The sequence below is a fragment of the Rhinolophus hipposideros genome (genome assembly GCF_964194185.1).
Source record: "Rhinolophus hipposideros genome assembly, chromosome: 21".
Lineage (NCBI taxonomy): Eukaryota > Metazoa > Chordata > Mammalia > Chiroptera > Rhinolophidae > Rhinolophus > Rhinolophus hipposideros.
Genome location: NC_138067.1, coordinates 15048089 through 15070256, shown reverse-complemented (window position 1 = coordinate 15070256; position 22168 = coordinate 15048089).

The window sequence follows — 22168 nt, the reverse complement described above, 5'->3', positions numbered from 1 at the left end:
GAAAGAGGAGAATCACAAATCACTGATTGTCAAGCAGAGTTAAACAAGGTGCAAGAGCCAGAATATTTTAAATGAAGAGCACAGCTGAGAAGCCATCCCACTGGAGTAGGTGAATAAATACAAAAATCCATTCCTGTCTCCTGGAAATTTCTCATGGGCAGATGGAGGCAGGAGAGACCAGGAACCAACATTTCAGAGGGTGTATTAATATGAGATGTTCTGCTGCCTTGTTATTCAAGCTGTGGTCTGTGGGCCTGTGGGATCTGCCTCAACTAGGAGCTTGTTAAAAATTTGAAATCACAGGCCCTCCTCCTTCAAACCGCAGCCCCTTTCTACAAAAATTCAAGTGGTTGTTAGGCACATAGAAAGACTGGTTGAGAAGCGAAACTTCACATCACTTTTGTCATTTAAGTTCCACCAGTTGTTACTCTCACTTCAGACAGGAAAGTGGAAACTCTAATAACAGTCCAAAGTTGCCCTGTTAGCCAACTATAGAAATGCAATTCCAACTTAAATCATTCAAATTCCTCTAAAAACAACAATAAAAGTAAGAAGAAATGCAATTCCAATAGAAACCATTCAAATTCCTCTAAAAACAAAAAGATATTTCTTTTTTTGCTGTGCAATTTATTTATATTACATATTATCATATCATATCATATCATATTATATTATATTTAACAGTAAGCTCAAAATGAACAAAAGATTCTTGAGATTATATTTCATTTGTTTTCACTTACTTTTTTCATTTACATTGAGTTGCTTAATAAAGTGTTGATGGATTGAAAGTTTTTTTGTGGAGTACCTGTTCTATGTCCAGTGCTCTATAAAATATACCCTAGTCTCCTAGGAAGATGGACAGACAGATGGCTTGAAATCTAAAATCAAAGTTAGACTAACACTTTGAAAAAAAACAGATTGCCTTCAAAATCAGTAAAAATCACCAAAACCATTTCCTGTTTAAAGAGGTATGGAAAAAATAGTCATTTTCCAAAGCAATCTCTCCGTCCAAAAATGGAGAAAGGGGTATCAGCGCGGGGGGTAAACTGAGATAAATATTTCCCATCCCCAAAAGTTTCTCTTTTTTAGGCCAGAAATTTACTTGTTGATTTTCCGAAAGCAGCATGAGTGCTGACAGCAAAGCAAAAGCACGTTCTCCTTGTAGGCTATCCGAAGAATCGCTAACAAATCAGTCTCCTTACCTCTTCCCCTACCAACCATCTTGTTGAAAATTCTAGCACATATCAGAGAAGCTGGAGTTGATGGTGTTAAAATAATTTGTTAATGAAGCTTGTAAAGAATCAAAATGTGCTGGTGTGTAGATTACAGATGGGTGTAGGTCCCTTGTTTCCTAGGTTTCCTTACCTTGAGTCTGAGATGACCTTAGTTGTTTGCTTGACAAGTAGTGAGTGATGTCCTGAGGCTTCGATGTTAGGTGCTAAGAACTGGTGCAGCTTCTGAGAGGCCTTTTGGAACTCTCAGAGAGCCCTGAGCTACCAAGCGAGAAGTGGGACTGCCTAATCCCGCCTGCTGGAGAGGTCACATGTAGACGCTCTGGTTGACAGTTCCAGCTGAGCCCACCCTTCTCGTCACACATACCCCCACCCCACCCAAAGCACAAGACACATGAGTGAAGTACATGCATCCCTACAGACCATCTGCCAGCTGAATGCCAGTAAGTGAACTTTGTTATTGGCACCCAGTTTCAATTCTTGATCCACAAAATTATGATAAAATATAATCGTAAAGCTGACGTTTTAAGCCAATTCGTTTGGGAGTAGTTTTTTTCTTATGCAGCGGTAAACAACTGGAACAGCTGGTATAACCAAATCTATTCATGAGGAAGCCTTTACTCTAGATCGAGTTTCATCATTATGTTCATAGCAAAAATCAAATAAATTCACTAAGGAATAGATCTGCTTTGCAAACATGTCAGGAAATTTCAGAAATGTGTGAATTGATTATGTAGCAAACAACTACTCAAGAATCCCCACCTTTCTTCCTTGCCAAGAATGCATTTAAGATGAGAGATTATTCCCATCCTACCCCAAAATGGAGCGAAGCATGATTTGATGCAAGAAGCTCCTCGTCTATGCAGATGATTTAAGGGCTTCCCACACTTCTTATTTGCAAAGAGCACCTTGAGTGTTCCAAAGCAATTACTGCAAAGATAACTGCAGAGGAAATGAAGCAGGATGTTGGATTTATCTTCACATACAGTTTTCCACCTAGTAAAATGTCTCCCATTTGTTTCTGCTCCTTTGACATTAGATTGATCAGTTAACTGGCTTTAGCAGCAAAAGATCAACCAGCTGACAAATTGTTCCCCTTGACTTCAAAGCACACTGAGGCCTTAATTTTAGGCCTAATGATTTTAAATCACCCTTCTCATTACAACAAAATGCATGATGCGACTTAATCAAATCTCTAAGCAGTTTGTAAAACATGGATTGTTTGTGTATGTCGGAGGCATTAGGGTAATGAATGGATGTGGAGTGGATGGGGGTCATAGCATTGTCTGTATGTATACCATGTGTAGGATTCTATTGAATTAAATACAGGACCCTGTTAATGAAGAGACCACATAAATGGACTCAGCTATAAATTCAGCAGACCTCATTAGCCTGCCTTTCTGGGGGAAATGAGTTTCTCTTTGTGGGTAAGAGTGAAATTAGATCTCAAGGGCTCATGTAGTAAGACAAATTGGAACATTCTACCTGGTAAAAGCAAAGCACCCAAAGATTTCAATGTGACTCATCCACCAATTTTGGTTCCTGTTCGCAGAATTGGGTATTAATAATCATAATAATATTGTTGGTAATAAACTATTAGTAATGTTATTGTGGTTATAATTATTATTAACATCAGCAATTACAACTTCTATTTAATTCAGGTTTCTTAAAATAATAGAGAACACAGACAACTTTGAGAGGCCAATAAAGGTTAGGGACTTTTCCCAAAGAAAAGAATGCTTACATGCAGAAAAAACATTTACACTATCAAAGGGTTTAGCAGGCCTGATGTTCACCCAAGGACCCCTGGGACCACTCTAGGGGTCCTTGGTTTCTAGATTCAGAAGCTCAAGGAGAGTGCATGAACTGAGCCTTTAATAAACATCTATTTAATTCATTGACTCAACGAATCACATGTTGGATGTTACTATCCCCATTTTAGTGTTGGGAGAACTAAATTTCCAGGAGTACATAAGTAAGAGGTGGGTTCAAATGTCATGTTGGTCTGTTGTCAAAGCCTTTGGTCTGTGGAATAATGTCAAACAATTTGAGGCAGGCATCTTTCTTTGAATAACTGCTTTATAGGAATTCTAACCCTTCGTGAAGTTGAGATTGAGGGAAGGACAGAGATGGGTAATGCACCCTCTCCTAATTCCCAGATGCTGGAAAACTGCCACATGTTTCAGTCAATGAAATATATATCTGTATACCTACACTATATATTATATAATATATATAGTATAATATATGTAATGTATATTATATAGTATATATTATATGTAATATATATGTATATAATATTATATATACATATATGTATATAACATTATATATATATATATACATATATGTGTGTATATATACACACACACACATACATATACACACACACATACATATACACCAGAGGTGCCAAAAAACGTGTACAAGTGGACACTTTGGTCAACGTTGCTCAAGCAGTAGTTCGCTGTAATCGGAAGTGTCTGGACGCTGATGGTAACCACTTCGAGCACCTCTTGTAATTGCAGAAGTCAAACGTGACTTGTATTCATCTTTTGCTCTCAGTATATATTGAGTATTGCAATTTTAATACAGTTTTCGTTTCTTAAAATATGCATACATTTTTTGGCACCTTCTGTGTGTGTGTGTGAGTGTGTGTATCTCATATACACACATTCCTATCTTAATATGTATATATATATATATATATATATATATATGTCATCAGTAGGCACTTGGTCCACTTATAAAGTATCAATTATTTGTTTGAACTGGCTAACTTGTTTCCCTTTTCTATTGATCTTATTTTTTTCATCTATAAAAAAGTGTTAAATATACCAAGCCCTGTGCAGTTCTAAAATTGCAAGAGTTTTGAAATGTAAATTTGGGCACTGATGGGGGCATGGGAGAAGAAGGAAAGGAGGAGCAGGAGAATGTGGGGGAGTGAGGGAGTGAAGGAGAAGGGGGGCAAAGAGAGAGAGAGCCAGAGAGAGAGAGAGAGAGAGAGAGAGAGAGAGAGAGAGAGAGAGAGAGAGAGAGAGAGAGAGAGAGACTGAATAGGAAAGACAGTGAGATATAACCCAGGTTCCTGCTGTGTTCATTCCTTCAGACAAAATGCCTAGTCTTAGGCATTTTTAGCATGATTGTAAGCGTCACCGACATGACAGCATTCACTCTGAACAACAGAAAATATAGTTGATCTTTTTTAAAAATGTTTTCTCCCTTATGCTATTGGGCCTACTATCTGAACCAGGGTAAACATACATTGTCCTATATTTTTATTAGCACATGTAAATCTATATGTTGGTGACTATCATGATGAATCAACTCTCTACTCTGGACGTCGTTGAGAGAGATGTGACACGGATCCTTTTGGTTTTTTAAAGTACATTTGCTTTTATAAGCTCTTTTCTAAAACTAGTTTTGTTATTATTTTTACAACAGCTATACATATTCCTGGGAAATACTAAAATGCTTCGGAATGGAAATCAGTTAAATAATAAACGTCACCCTATGAATGACTTATACTAGTTCCACTTTCCAGAGCACCACTCTTAAGAGTATCTTGCACATAAAAGCCCATTAGTCTGTCTCTCCATCAGCATTTATGTATCTTATTGCAAATGATGGTTTATTATAAGTAATTATGAATAAAGTAAACATATTCTGCAACATTTAAAATTATATACTTGAAACAATTTCCCATATTTATATACAAAGACCTAATCCATTCGTTTTACTGGCTGAATATAATTCTATTACATATATTGCCGTCATTCATTTGACCTATTATTGATTAATACTTGAAAATATTTTCCCTAGAACTTTACTATTACAACAAATACTTCAATAAACATTTTTTATGATTACCTTTGTACACTTAAGTAAATGAATGTGGTATACAGATTTCTACAAATGGCTGGGTCAAAAATATATGCATTTTGAAATGTTGACAGAAATTGCTAAATTGCCTTGCAAAATGGTTGTACCGGTTTTCATTTTATCAAACCGCAGAGAGCAGTGTCCATTTTGCCACTTGCTCAAAACACAGCACTGCCAACATTTTTTTGTACATAGCCGGTAATATTAGTAAATTATTAGTAAATGATTTCTAGTATTTCTTCGCATAAATGATTAAGGTATGACCCATTCCCTTCCCCCTTTTAATAGTTGTCAAATACTTCTGTTTCTGTTTTCGAATCATTGTTTTAGGACAATGCATTACTTCTGGGGCACCAGTTATATTTGCTGATTGTAATTTACACAGGAAGAATTACCCTTTTGGATTTTACAATTTCCATATGACTCTTTCTTGTCTCCCATTTATTTATGCTGTTGCTTGCTAATATATTCATTTATATTCCATCCATTTCCAAGGCTGATTTGAAGTAGCATATAATAAAATAGCAGGCATAAAGAAAAATAGCATTGAAATGGAAGGAAACATATCCTTAAAAAATTAATATTGTGACTTCAGCAATAAATCTCATCCAGGGCTTCCTAGATTTCAAGTCCAAAAGAGCAGTGAATGTTTTGTGTAGCTTATAGAAAGAGAAAACATATTAGTTCATATGGATATAAACCTTTTTTCTGATGCTCTATTATTTAACGGATCTTTCAGGTAGACATTAACAATAGACTATACTTTGCCCTCAAAAATTATTGGCCACATAAAGCAGAGATTTTCTTTATAGGACTGCTTTAAAAAAAGGAGAGAAATATAGCCTGAAAATGCCATTCACAAAAGGCATTTCTTGTAACACAGAAGAAACTTAGCTATTAGTATGAGATATTAACTTGAATATCAATCATTTTTATTATATTTAATGTATTCCCTAAATGCGTAGGCTCATTGCTGTGGTTGTAGTGAATTTTAGGTCTAAAGAGAGAGAGAGAGAGAGAAAAGGGAAATAGGTTTAATTGTCTGAGCAAAAGAATGTGATGATAATTATGATAAAGATAATTGTGATTTATCCTCATACAAATTATAGCTACTCTTTTTGCGCCCTGCATCCAGTATCGATTTTTTCCTCACAATAAGGCAAAAACTTCAGGTAAACCAAGTAAAAGAAATTTGGGCACATAAATAACATTTCCCAGCATTAATTCCGTACAATCCCATCTACCAACTGTACAACATTACCACACTAATTCATGAGTCCCTGTGTTTGTATTATATTTATGAGACAGAGCTCATGTTCCCTAGTTGCAGGGGTCTTAGTGTTCTCTGATGAATGCCCTGATCATTTTCCCCCAATATATTTATCTTCTGATACTTTGCCATGCACTAGTTGAAGACAATGTTGACTTCTGACTCAATGGCAACTGTAGGAAAAACTACGGGAGAAAGCCCAAATAAATTGAATTCGACCATTTGACAAAATATCATTTTTTAAAGCCACATCAATCTGCATCCACTGTATTCACTAGACAGAGTACAAACCTGTCCCTTTTTTTTTTATTACCACCCCCCTAGAGCACTTCTAATCATTCTGAAATACCTGTCTTCTGAAAACACATGGCATTCCCTGCCTTCTGGATTTTCCCCTGCTAGAGTTTCCATCGAATGAATTCTATTGCCTAAAGCCCTTCTATGCTCAATCAGCTCTTTATATTTGTTATAGTATGTATCACGTCTTATAAAACTTTATTGATTTGATCATCTCCTGCAATGGACTAATGCGCATATGTAGGTATGCTTTTAGTATCAGATCCTGTGAGTCTAGGAAGCACTAAATAAACATTTCTTAAACAAACAAATGAATATTTCTTAAACACATAAATAATATAACCTTTTCAGCCACTCATCAGGCACTTGTTCTCAACTGCCTTGTGCCATGCCTGGCGAGAGGTGCTACAGAAGCAACGAGGGTTACACACAATCCCTGACTCAAGAAGCTCGCAGCCCAGGGAAGTCTGTCCAGATGTTCAGAGCATACTCACGGGAGGAAGCAACGCGAGAAGAGAGATATGTTCGGGCCTCTCTGAAATTACCCAGGAGGGAACACCTCCGTGCTTATGTGTGTTCCTGGAGGACTTCATGGAGGAAGTGACATTGACGGATGAATAGGAATCTGACAGTTGAACACAGACATTTACACCGGACAGAAGTCATAAAGTAGCACTCAGAAGGAGGCCTCTAGTCCATATTAGGAGAACATACACTGATTTTCACAAATGAAAAAGAGATAAGTAAATCCACATAAGCTACTGGTGGCAGATTCATATGTTACCACTGTAAGGGGTACTTTGATCCACACAGGAAATACAAGAGGACAATCTGAAACAGAAATATACTAGACATAAGGATAAACTCGTATGCTATTTACCAAGTAGAGGCTAATGCAGTAACTTAATTTAAATTTGAACTATTAACCCAAAAATAACTGAGCAGAGAGCCAATTGGGAAGGTGGCCAATGGTTAAACAAATTTGAGAGCCTCTGGATGGTACGAAATTAAACAAATTTCTCACTGGAAAAAGAAGTGCTTTCAGAAACCTACCTACTCTTCCTCACTTCCACTACTGCACAGTTAGCCCAAACCCCAGTCATGGTGATCCTTCTAAAATGTTGGCCAGATTATGTCACTCTTCTTCTCAGAGCCCTCCCACTGTTTCCTGCCTTACAGAGAATACATTATGATAATTCTAACACTGGCCTCTAAAACGGTAGATGGATAATTTGGCCTCTTCCTACGCCACTGGTGTCCTCTCCCACCTGTCTTCCCATCCAACTCTAGAGACACAGACTTTGTTTCTTTTTAAACCTACAAACCTACTCCCATTTCAAGGCTGCTGCATTGCTCCTTTAGTATGTACTGCCCCCACGTTTCATTTAGGACTTTGTTTCAGAGACATTTTCTCTGACTGCCCTTTATGCAGTAGCACACTTCCCGATGTTTGAACTCCTCTCTTGTTTTGTCTTTACAGCACTTATTTATCTACCGTTTTCCCCCAATTAAATCGCAAGCTCCATGAGAGCAGGGGATAGATAGCCATCTTTCCTGTGCTTAGAACAGTGCCTTCCTATCTGTGTGTTGGTCAATCTGTAACCAGTGAGAAATTGAAAATTTCCGTAAGAACTCTGGAGCCCATTGCTTCTCCAGCCTGATGGAAGTGACTTCTGAGGGCTGTGGTTTCGGTAATACTATGCACTGGATTCATGGTCAGAGGAGAAACACTTACGAGAGAGATGGGAGGACCCAGGGAGTGGGAAGGACAAAGAAGAGGGGGAGAAGAATAAAGAGGGAGAAAAAAAGGGGAGAGGGAGGGAAGTGTTAGCAAGAACCAAGGGATTGTCTCACCTTTATCCTGACCACTTAGGAGCACACTTTGCAATAAAAACTGGCTATTCTCAATTCTGCATTTTTACCCCTGGGGAGACTCAAATAAAACTCCAGGCTTGGGGAGACGGGTTTGCCACTCAGTTTCCAAGGAAACACCTATAATTCCACAGTGGCGCCTCTATCATATCTTAATCAACACGTTGTTAATAAGATAATTTGATGCTAAATTATAAATATGAGCAATGAAGAGAAAGCCAGGGTTGGTGGTGGGAGAGTTGTGGGGACATTGCTCAACCTCAGAGAAGAGCAGGGGCCAGATGAGCCTGAATGGATTCTCGTCACTCTCCTGCTGATCTGTGCAGCGTGATGCCCAGAGCGGAGGCATCCAAGTGCAACAATCAGGGTTCAGATCTGGGCTCTACCAAGCAGCCTGGGACATTCTGAACACTCTCCGGGCCTTATATTTTATTTAAGATTTGAGATGAGGATAATCATGGCTGCCATTTACAATGCGCCACGACTACTAAGCGGCATAAGAACAGGAAGTGAAGAACACACGGACGGAGCATATTTGATATTCAATAAAGTTTCATTCTTCCTTCCTTTCCTGAGAGAAACTTTCTTTCACTGGTTCAATTATTAATCTATTCAACAAATATTTTTTCCACCTGGGCACTACTGGCGCAGTTTAAATCAGATAATTCATTGTTGTGAGGTGCCGTCCTATGCATTATAGGATGTTTATCAGTATCCCTGGCACTACCCACTAGATGAAACAATTGGAAATGTTCCCAGGCATTGCCAAAAGTCATTTGATGGGGAAATCGATCTTGGTTGAGAATCACTTGTCTAAACCTTTTTGACATAGCTCCAATGGCTGAGAAACCCATTCCTTCACAAAGGCTTCAAAATAAGAAGACACCCCTACCCATCACCACCACCAACAAAACAAAAAACTCTGAATATCTATTCCAAAAATACAAAATCCTCTCTTATATGTCTATCTCGCCACATAATTACTTTATTAGAGCATGAGACCCCAGGACACAAATTTTAATATAGTTAGTAAAGTGCTGCAATTAAAAACAAAACAAAAGCAAAACAAAGCACTGTTCTGTTTCCGGAGCTGGGGAAGGCTTATTATACACGCACATGTTTGCCTAGCATTGAAATTGTGCACCTTGTGGATCATATCATGACTCTTTCCATAGTCACTCTTTCTTCTCTACATCTCTGTGACATCATAGCTGGCTTCTCGTTCATTCCACCCACATCTGGAAATGGGATGCTTTGGTACAGAGAGGCATAACAACCTACCTTCCTTGCTTCCTTGTACTTTAATTTTCCAGGGAACAAAATTCAAGGAGGTTCCAAGTGAAGAAGTACAACAGACATTTTAACAGCCGCAATTATTATAATTATTATCATTAGATAGCCACTATCTTTTTTTTTTTTCTTACAAGAATGCTTCTTGCTACATTTATTTTACTTTTTTTTTAAAGATAGAAATCGTGTGCCAGAAAGAATAGGAATAATCAGAATTCTGAATGACAAATGGGATTCAAAATACCTATGAATAATCTCGGCTTAATATGCTCTTTGCTTTGGCTTAGATAAGAGATCCCAGCCATGAAATAGTACAAGAAAATTGATGTAAAGTAATTGTTCAAAACGTAAAGCCTGTATCTTTTGCATTGGCAAGCCTGCAATTACCCTTAGCCTGGTAGTTTCCAAAGATACAATCTGTTTTTGAAAGATGGAGAAAAAAAGTTGAAAGAAAAGTCATTGAAATGAAAACAACTCTGAAGTTTCAAACACCAAATATACCAAGAACACCAACTGCTTTGCGTGTTGTCCATTCATTACTCAATCCAATTCAACCCAAATGGTGGAGCACTCATTATGTGCCATTTGGCAGCCTCAAGAGGCAGAAGCATTAAGATATTCTGTCAGCACTTCACCTTTTAACGCTGAACACAAGCCATGCACCTAAATTATTATTATTACTATTATCACCTTAGTAATAAGTATTAATATGTGTTGTGCCACAAGAAATGAACAGATACGAGTCTTCTTGTTTCATCGTGTTTGCTTTTTTTTTTTTTTAATTTCAGCACTGTGTGTTGTACAAAATTCAGTGAAAACCTTTTGAAGTAAGTGCTACTTTAGCATGATGTTTGTGTATTACACAAGTGCAAAAATGAGAGGAGGAAAGACACTAGGTTTTATTGTAATAAAACCAATAACTTATTTGTGGAGGTGGCATGGCATGGGGGGAGATGGCAAGAAGATTTGCTATGGCCAGAATACAGCAGTGTACAGGGGGCTGAGGGTAGGGGTGAGGCAAAAGGTGCTGACGTGGCTTTGGGGACAGTTACTTAGGTCCTTGTGTTGTCAGCGTACATGGAAACCTTTACATAAGACGCCCATGAATGGTATAACATTTGAAGCACACAAATGCTCTGGAACACATGTAGAAAGTGGCTAACTTGAAGCCCAATCTGTCAGTCACAGAGGTTCTCTGAATTGCATGCTCTCACCAGAGAGCGCCCTAATAAGCTCTTGTCAGAGAGTGTCTCTCGCCACTTCCCTGAAAGGCGGTGAATTAGAGTCTCACATCTGACAGGAAGGGATTTGGGGGTAGAGAAGGACATCAAACAGGAGAGAGCAGAAACTTGGCAGGAGCTGAGCTACCCACCAGCATGTGCAAACTCTTAGAGGGTGCCTAAATCATATAATCAGGTGAAGAGCCTAATTGAAAGGACCACATTTCCCTTAGAGAACGTCTTTGGTACTGCCATATGGAAGGGAGAATTGTCATTATTTCGGTTCTCTCTCTCTCTCAATTTTGTTTTTTCCTTTTCAAACAAGCAATTGCAGCCAGAGGCTATTTTTAGTCCCCTGGCTGAGGGTGAGTGATAGATTACATTAGCGCATTGGTGGGGCTGGAGGTAAACTTAAGTGGGAGCCCTGATGGGATAGCCTGGAGCGCTGGCAAGGGGCAGGAGATTGGCAGCAACATTATAGCAACAAACAAACTAGACCCAAATCCTCAGGGAATGGAACTGCAAGTGCTGCAGCTAGTGGAGTCTATATAAGTAGCAGGAGGGAGCAGAGGGAGAAGGGCTGATTCCTTTCCTATTTGGATGCACAGGTTCAAGGGACAGCGTGGACTTGAAGTCAATTCCATAGACACAAAAGATCCTAGGGGATGGGCCCAGGCAGTATTGGATTTGGTGGGCACTTTATGGGTTGAAATTGTATGTATCAGTCTCAAAACATTTTTAAATTAATTTCATCCATCCATCCATCCATCCATCCATCCATCCATCCATCCATCCATCTATCTGTCTGTCTTGTATTTTTAACATAAGCTGCCAAATCTGCCTTAAACCTAAATCGCATTACCTTCTGGCCCAAGGTAACGTCACATTTTCCTTTTCCACAGTGAAAATAATGTCAATAGCTATTTTGTCCCTTAGGTATTTATTGGGGATCAAATTGCACACATACACAATATAATTGAATGACATGTCTATGTGACATCTAATTTAATATTCAGTTGAAACCAGGGGACGTAGACAATCTCCCTAATTTTTGGATGAGTGACGTGCCACTCCTAGACGTTTTGAGACTTGCCTCAATTCCTACAACTAATAAGGAACTAAACTGGAACTTGAACCCAGATCCATGTGCCTACATACCCCATGCATTTTGCACGGCCCTGACTGCTCTATGTAGGTGGGGCAGTCACTCCAGGGCTTGCTGCTACGTCAAGGTGCAGCGAGGTGATGGAGGGACTCATACTGGGCAGGTGTGCTTTGGTAAAGAAAACTGAGAACAATTCTCTTGCACGACAACTGTTAAATGATAATCACTTCCGCATTTTTTAAAATATGCCAGCCCTGAATAAAAGTGGGTTATGGAAAATGAAAATTGGTGGAATTTGATCAATTAACGCAACAGACACTAACTAAACTAGTTATCAGCCGTGTGAGCATGAGCTCCAGAGGAGGCTTGAGCATCCAGTAGGGCAATAATTATGGCATAATATGATTCCTTTCCTTAGAGACCTAGATTGTTCTAGGGGAATTTATATAGGGGAGGAGGAACAGAGAAGAAGCAGGAAGCATGCTTCTAGCTGTCCAGTGGAGGATTTTCAAACACACAGCTCTAGAGATGTATAACTGCAAAGTGGTCCCTGACTTACAATTAATTATGTGAAGAAAAAACAGCCAGCAAAGATAAGTGAGGCCGGGGTGAGCACTTATGCTTCTTGGAGAAGAATTTGACGCCAAACTCAGGAATGGGTTGTCAGTCAAACTCTCAGAAAGAAGACCAGATGCCGATCAGTGTGTCCAAGGAATGGGCGGTCCCCATCATTGAGTGACACAGCAAAACCTGGCTAAACCTGGACCAAGCTAGAGATAAAAAAGCAAGAGTAGTGAACTGACGGGGTTTTGGCATTATTGGTAAGAGTGAGGATTGTGGAAGGTGGTTGTTTACAAAGGACTCTTGCTGAAAGCCTGAGGTTCTGCCCTGAACACAAACATTCAAAAGCCTTCACACCACTCGCTTTGTTTTGTAGCAGTTCCACCAGCTGATAAATAAACAATCTTATGGTATCCACGCCCCCATCCCTCCTTGCCACACACATACACACACCATGCATCTAAGACACATTAAAATTATCTTCCTATACATTCTATAGATTGCAAGGCAAACTTTAGATACAGCACAGAGTCATTGTATACAAATAAGCATTTGAGAAATGAATGCGTAAATGAGTGGGGGGAAAAGAGCCGTGGGTCTGCAGCTGTGTGTATGTGAGAGGGAGTGAGTGTGTGTGTGTGTGTGTGTGTGTGTGTGTGTGTGTGTGTGAATCTGCATCTTACTAAATTTAAATCAGTGCCCTAAAACCTATAGAAACCAGAAGGACCTGGAATGACTGCCTTTAGTTATGTGAAGATCTGCAAGCTGAAATAAACAAGCCCACATTTATGGAAGAAAAAGAGGGAAAATAAAAATATTCAAGGAAATTCCCCAGTTTAAATTAAGCCAGAGTTATGAGTCAGTCCCTATTCTGGAATCAGAAGGAAAAAAAATAATACCACCACCAACACCTAAAGCAATGATATAATAACAGCAGTTATTAAGTTCTTATTTTGTCCCAAGTACTGTGTGATGCGCTTAATAGATAATATCTCAGATGACACACAAGCACTACGGAGCAGGTACTGTTATAATCCCTTTTTACTGATGGTGAAATTAAGATACAGTTGGGTTAAGTGATTCACACAATGTCACTTAAACAAAATACCTGATGAATCTGGATTTTCGTCCCTTTCAGTCTGATGCCAGAGCCTGAATGAACTAGGGACATAACAAGACAAAGATTAAAAGCACCCTTCTGATTTCTCTACTCTATATAAGAAGATAGGCAAGATTTGTTTTATAAAAATTGCTCTTTGGTGGTCTATTCTCTCTTCACCTTCTTATCTGTGGGGTATACCTGTCCATGCTCATTAAACAAAAGTGAGTGTGTGTACAGCACATCTGGATATTCGTAGACTGTTGAATTAAATAAATGCTTATCACTTTAGGGTGGGTACTACCATGTAATTTTGGATCACTATCCTTACTCCCTCCTTGTTTCTCTGAGTGAGATTTATCTGCATTACCCAAGATGGAATTTCCACAGGTTTCCCACAGGTAATAGAAGTTGCCTCCGGATGGCTAAGTCTTTTGCAGAATGTTATAAATTGGGAATGAGACATTAGGGTTAGACCCTCCATTCACAGCCATGATGTGCTTTTCCAATAAAAGGAAACCCCACGTGTGTGCAGTTGGATAAGAATGTAAATTTATAAAGACGATATGAAGCCTGGAAAGAAGACGAGAAGGTTTTTCTCCTTGCCAACTTCCTTGTGGCATTATTGACACTTTCAGCTGCTAGTAAAGATGGATGAGAATATGGAATCACTGGAAATAAATGCTACATTTAGGCGTACGTGGTCATTTTTGAGGTCTCTTTACAACTGAGGAATTCATATCCAGGAAATTTCTGAATATGTGCTCAAATGAAAGTATGTCCACTGGATGAATTTTAGTTCTAGAAATTTGGACAAATGCCTCCTTTTGTTGAATGGAGAGGATGACAAATGCTCCCCAGAAGCAGCCACAAAAGACTGCTCCATTTGGACCCTGAAAATTACAATGAATTGTTTTACATTTTATCTTAATAAGAAAGAAAAATACCCTAAAGTTTATATTTCTTCCATATTCACCCACCTCAGGGACTCATAAATGCCTGCTAATGAAATTAAGGAGCACTATGTGCTCAGGCACTATTAGCCCCAAGCACAGAAAAATAATTAAACACTTAATGAGCAACATTCTTTTTTTTAACTTGGCTCTGAAATGTTTAGGTTATAGGAACATTGTGACCTTATTGGATCTGCCTAACTTAGGCGGAAACTTTTTTGCCTTATATTTGCTCAATAAATGTTGAATTATGATGAAAGCCAAATAGTTTTGAATATTTTAACATGAATAACAACCACGAAACAGTTGAATCACATATTCTGTTTTTTATGGTCAATACCCTTAAACTATTATCTCACAAGCCAACAACTGAGAAAACGATCTTTTTCTTTGTCATATAGACAGGAAACTATGACTGCTTGGAAACTTTTGAAACAAGGGTAAATTGTGAAACAATTAAAATCAATTTTTATATGTTTTCAGGTTGCCTCCATGTTTTGTTAACATTTCTGTAAACTTTGGAGGAAAATATTTAAGGTTTTTCATATGACGTCCTCCGCAATCCGATCTCAACCTTCCATTCCAGTGTCATCACTATTCTCCACAAGCAATCGCTATTCCCTAAATTCAGCTTATAACAAGAGTAACATGGTTACACATCCATAACCCACAGTCTAAATCTGATGAACAGAAGTGTGTTGTTTGACGTACTTGGTATTTGAAAATTGGGATATTTTACTTAAAAAGCTAGCACTTTAGTAACACTCTAAAAAAATGGAAAGGTCGAAAAATAGTTGGTTCATATTCCTGCATGAAAATAATTAGCTAGAACTAATCATGCCTGAACTGTGTAGATGAGAAAAGAGATTTCCTGTTTGCCATAGTCCTTACCACTTCTTATCGTCTTATCTGTGGGCTCTTTTGCTCATTTATAATATATACTTGGTCATTATTGACATTTAAATTTGCTCATCATGTACTTTTCTACTTCCTTGTCTTTATTTATAGTGTCCCTTTGGCCCTCCTTCGTGCTTTTCTCTTTTATTCCCTCTTGGAGAGATGCTTTCTCAGCATTTTTCAAAGGTTACCTCCTTTTCTTTTCTTTTCTTTCTTTTTTTTTTTTTGTATCTTTTCCTGATACTTATACCCTTTGCACAGATTTATTATACCCTCAGCTGTCTTCATTCATTCAACAAACATTCAGGGAGCATAGGCCATATGTCAAGTACTCTGTCAAGAATTGGAACTTTAATGGAAAGTGATTACAAGTGACCTGCAAGTATCTGGGACGTGGTCCCAGGGTCATTTGATTATACCACTGTTAAAGTATTCTGATTAGGCTTATTGATGTGAGAACGAACTAATGTGATGTGAAAACAAACTGAAATGTGTATGTGGTTCCCTCAATAATTGCTGTTCCTACCACGCATGGGGTAATAATATAGGGCCTTTCTCACTGAGGTTAGGTATGGCTATTTGACTTGTTTGGGGCACTGGAATATGAGAGGGACTAACGGGTATCAGTTTTTAAGGGAAAAACGTTAAAAAGTGGTGAGTGGTTTATCACATGATCCCTTTCCCTCTGCCAAAGTGACCAGCGGCACTGGTGGCTCCTGCAATGATCTAGGTTCCTGAATACAATGACGTAGAGCAGAGGCATCTTATGACTCATGAGGGACATGAGCTCCAAAGGACAACTAAAACGTGTTCGTTTCACTTCTTGAGCTTTTTAGTTTTCCACCGTATATCTTAGTCTATCCTAAGTCTATCCTATCCTATGACTGCTACATTTAGTGCTTCTCAAACAGAGGCCAAAAGATTCATAGATTGAGACAAAAAAATAAAAAACACCTTTATAACTAAACACTACATTTACAACTCAGGATGATAACATTTCTTATTTCCTGTGATTATAGCAATTGAAAACAGGTTTACTGTACTAAGATTTTATTTTCTTAAATATTATTCATAAGCGTATCTCTCGACAAAATGAGTCCTTGGACCTTTATTAAAAGAAAAAAAAAATACGTGTATATTTTTGTAAAATGATCCATAATACCTCAACCCAAGAAATACTCTTCTGGGTGAAAAGGTTCTCCCTAGTAATCATTAAATTCTATTTTTGAGGTAAATTTCAACAAAATATAAAATGCATGCAGAAAATCGCACAAATCATAAAGGTCAGTGAATTTTTATAAAATCAGCACGACTGAATCATTATCAGCATCCCCTCTGCCCAAAGCTTCTCTTTTACCCAATTCCAATCAATACCTTCCCTGCCCATATTCAAGATTTGCCTGTTGGTACCTCTAACACTACAGATTTGTTTTGCTGTTTTGAATGGTGTCATACTGTACCTACACTTTGCTGTTGGAAGCGCTTTTGCTTAACCTTTTGTAAGATTCCTTCATCATGTGCCCTGTAGCTGGAGTCTCTTCATTCTCATTTTTATATTGTAATCTATTGTGTGAATATACCATAATTAATTTAGCTACTGTATTGCAGATGGTCGTGTAGGTTGTTTTTCAGCTTTTTACTATTAAAAATAGTGTTGTTATGAATGCTTTTGAAAACACACATTTTGTACATGTCTTTTGGTAAACAGAAATATTCTTAAGAGTGCATGCTTTTGAGCTGAGGGTAGCATTGCTGGGTAATAGGTATGAGAGGTTCAGCTTGAGAAGATATTACCAAGCATTTTTTTTTCAAAGTGGTTGTACCACATTACATCTCTACCAGAAGTGTGTGAGATTTCTGGTTACTCCAAATCTTTGTCAATACTTGGAATTGCCTATCCCTCTCACCTCCTTTCCTCATTCTCTTCTTTCCCATCTTCCTTCTGTTCTTCAATCCTTCCCTTTCTTTCCTTTCTTCTTTTCTTTCCTAGTGTTTTGGACACGTCATAGTATTGCATTGTTGTTTTAATCTGTGTTTCTCTTATTACAAGTGAATTCGAGTATGTGTTCATATGGTTTGCCAGTTTAAAAATATTCTTTGCTTCTTTCTTATTGATTTGCTGACATTCTCTATATATTGTAAATCAGAGTCCTTTGTTATAGATAGAGGCATTTCAAAGCACTGAAAAAAAAAATCTTACTGGAGACCCTTTACTTAGATTTCTCAAACATTAATGTTTTACTCCACATGCTCATGCCCTACTCACTCCCACTCTCTCATCTAGATAGTGTTGAAATATATTTCTAGGCCCCAAATGGAGCTGCCGTCACCAGGGGTGCTACATCAGCACACTGAAACTTAGGTAATGTCCATTCCCTGTATATGCTCTGCTTTGACCGGAAACACATTACATTCAGTCATTGAATTGCCAAACACTAAGCCAATTCTGGGCTTTCTCACCCCAAAGTTGACAATGTGGCCCCAACCAATCAGAATATTTTCTATTTGTCTCATTCTTTATTCTTCACCCTATAAAGTTTCTTGCCTTCCGCCCCATTTTGCAGTTCTCTGAAACTGTCCGCTGCCTGAAGGATGAAATAAAGTTCCTTGGTATCACGTAAATGAATCATTTTTTAACAATAGAGCTCTTTTCCGTGAACTGCATTTTAAATTTTATTGTAGTCCAGTTTATCTTTTTCTTTTCTTTTTTTTTTCTGTTTTTTTTTTTTTTTTTTTTTTTTTTTTTGGTCTATGTGGTTAGAACTTTTGGTGTTCTGTTTTAAAAAAACTTTGTCTTCAAAGCCATGGATACATTCTGCTTATCTTTCTTCTGCTTCAGTTTACAGGAAGAAGTCCTGACCTTGCTGTTTACATTCCAGGATATTTATTAGGTGGCGCTGAGGACATTCAGGAAATATGGATAGAATTATGGACATAGTCCTTATTCCCTTAAGGGTTAAACATCTCTCTTTGATGCTATTCATTGGCTCTATGCTTTTGTTTTCTTTAATTTTGTTTATAATTTTTGCTTTTTGTAGTTCAATATTGTTATTTTAGACTTACTAAAGTGTTCGGTTTAAGATGCAAGTTTGAGTTTCAAGAAGGTGCCATTTAAAATTTCAAACCACAGCAAAAGAATTCTCCAGAACCCAGCTCAGCTTACCAAGTTTAAAGCCAAAGCTAGCCAGGTGTAAAGTAAGGCTGTGTCTGCTTTTGCTATTTTATATGTGCCCAAATCATTCTGTACACAATGGGAAGGAATTATGCCCAGATGACTACAGTGTTTAGGTATTTCTAGATCCTGGGGACCAAGGACCCCTGACTAACCTCCCACCCTTAAGTTCCTAGGAATATAAGTCTTGTTGATCTAGTGAATTTTCTGATAAGTTAAGAAAAATCATTAAGAAAAAAGAAAGTCATGATTGGTTTGATTTACTCAGGAATGACCTTTATGGGGGACAACATAGAGTTGAATGAAAAAAAGGGGAAGCAAGAACATTACCTTTTTGGCATAACTGTTTATTAATAAAACATATGGATAAATGAGGTAGACTAAACATTCTTCTCTTTATAATATATCCCACAAAGAATTGTATTATCTTACACTGGGATAAAGCCTTCCTACAGTATGCCCAAATATTTACTTTCACATTATAAACATTTGAACTCTTTTGACATTTTCTACAAACCTCAGAGCACCCATTTAAACCCAACTGCTCACTTCTGCCTTTTAATTTCTTCATGTTGTAATTTAACACTAGACTTACTTTTCTGATGTATTTGATGTGAATAAATTACATTCTACAAATGTTTCAAACGTTCAATAAGCTCTAACCAGTCATCATTTATCTATGAGTACCCTTTAGAAAAGAACAAAATGATCTTCATTTTTTTCGATTTATACAATTTAAATCTAAAGAATGTGCAGTTATGCAAGTGTAAGATTAAGGACTTCTCTCACTGCAAATTTCTAACCCTCCAGCTGAGGGATTATAAATTCCCATGCTGTTATAAAGTTTCTCTGTACACCAGGGTCTTATAAACAACTGGAAGACTGAAGTCTTTTTTTTTCCTTTTGGATTTAAATATCTTTAAATCATGGGAGTCTGTTAGAAAAATACAGCATCATTGAAATTAGGAGAAAATATAACCTTTGTTCAACACTGAATATTGCATTTCCAATTCACATATAATTGTTTATATGGTTTTCAGTCTCCCATAACCCAAATAAAAAAAGTTTTATATTCTATAGCTGTAAATTTCAAAAGACAATGTCAAAACATTCAGTAGAACAGAACTTTCTTATCTTTCCCAGCAGACTCTCAGCTTCAGCATGAGACTGCGGAGAAAAGAGCTTAATTGTAACAGTTTCCTATTACAGTAACCTACTTGGTTACCACATGTTGCAAAGTTAACAGACATGAAAAATGTGGATCTTGTTTCTTTCTGTTTATTTTTCCAAGATGCTTAGGGAAGGAGTTGCACCAGGGAGCATGATCATTGCCTTTAGGCCACCCCTTAGCAATCACAAAATTTACATTAAAATGAACGATAACAAGATGTAAACAGTCTACATCCTGTGTGTGCCAGTATTTAGTGGGTTATTCTGTAGATCTCAAGTCTTAGTGTACATCAGCCTCTGTGTGTGTGTGTCTGTTGGGATGGGGGTGGGATGAGGTATTCTGAGCCTGAGCTTAAATGCGGTGGTAAAGCATTGAGAGAGAGAGAGAGAGAGAGAGAGAGAGAGAGAGAGAGAGAGAGAGGAGAAGAAAGGGAAAGGAGAGGAGAGAAGAAGGAAGGGGAGAGGAGGGGAAGGAAGGGAAAAGAAAGAAAGAAAGAAAGAAGGAAAGAAAGAAAGAAAGAAAGAAAGAAAGAAAGAAAGAAAGAAAGAAAGAAAGAAAGAAAGAAAGAAAGAAAGAAAGAAAAGAAGGAAGAAAAAGAAAGAGAAGGGAAGGGAAGGGAAGGGAAGGGAAGGGAAGGGAAGGGAAGAGAAGAGAAGAGAAGAGAAGAGAAGAGAAGAGAAGAGAAGAGAAGAGAAGAGAAGAGAAGAGAAGAGAAGAGAAGAGAAGAGAAGAGAAGAAAAAAGAAAGAAACAAAAAGAAAAGAGCTGTACTATTTCCAGAGTGGTACTTAGAACTCAGGTCAAAGACACCGGGGTCTAGACCTACCTCTGTCATAATGTCTCATAATGTGAAACCTTAGTCAAGTCACTTGCTTTGGGCCTTAGTTTGTCATTATTTACAAATGGAGAGGGAGGATGATGATTTTCTCTCTGAGGTTCCTTCCAGCAGGGTCCCAGGTAATACGTATCTAGAAGAAGCTGGGCCTTTGATCACCAGGATCATGGCTGAACCAGCATGGTAGGCTAACCCATATCAACAAAATGGCCATGAGAAAACACTGGGTGTAAAAGGATGTCACTTGAGCAGGGCTCCCCACTGGAGGTAATTTTATTTTCGAAAGTCTGTAAAGATGCGCTTGGTCCATAAACACAAGATAGTCCATGACTGAAGTGGATTCAGGGGCCGCTGGTTAGAGGGACCCATTGTCACTCTGGAAGCAGAGGTGTAGATCTGCTGACCTCACCCTGTCAGCCTCAAAGGGGCTGACAGGGACTGTTGGAAAGTGAATCACCTTCACCCCCAGCTGTGCCTTTTCTGGGCTTTGTTGAAAGTCATCTGGTGACTGCGGTACCCAAGACCTGCATCTCCACTGCCCTGCTTCACAGTGTTATGAAAGCATCATGCCAACCAGCGAGAAAAGCTTCCCCCAGACCTTCTGAGATGTGAATCCTGCTTCCAGCCACAGAATTATCTGAATTACATTTTTAAATAAAAATGGAAAAGATGGAAGAAAAGGGGAGGGGAGGAAGGAGTGTAGTACATTGAAGGGAAGAGCTCTGAATTTGACTTCCGAAGATTTGAATCAAATGCATTGCTTCTTTCTCCTACATTTCTCCCTCCTTCCTTTCATGCTCCTCCCTGGCACGCTCATGTTTATTTTCTAATTATTTTACCTGTTATTTGTGCTAGGTGCCCTCACAGGCAAAGTGAGGGTAAGAGGTAAACAAGGGTGATGTATTTCTGCCCCCAGAAGACTTACCTTTTAATGGTGGAGAGAGGAAGCAAAAAAGCCATTAGAAATGAACATATAATAACTAAGATCATAGATGATCTGAGAGAGAGGTATAGAGTATAAGAAGACCAACTAGATGAAGGAGAACTATGGGGTCTTAGAAATCCGTATCACAAGAGGACTAATCTATTCAAGGAAATCAGCCAGGCTTCTCTGAAGAAGCAGCACTGAAAGGGAGACCTATTGTATAAGTAGGAGTTAGTATTACCTTTCCAAGCTAATTGGAATCAAAGACAAAATTTAAACCACTTGCCTTTTACTTTTCTTTTTCTCATTCAACTTTTTGTGTTTATTGGTATAGCCCACACATATGCAACTGGATATTATTTCTGAGACATTTTAAATCCCTTGTTTT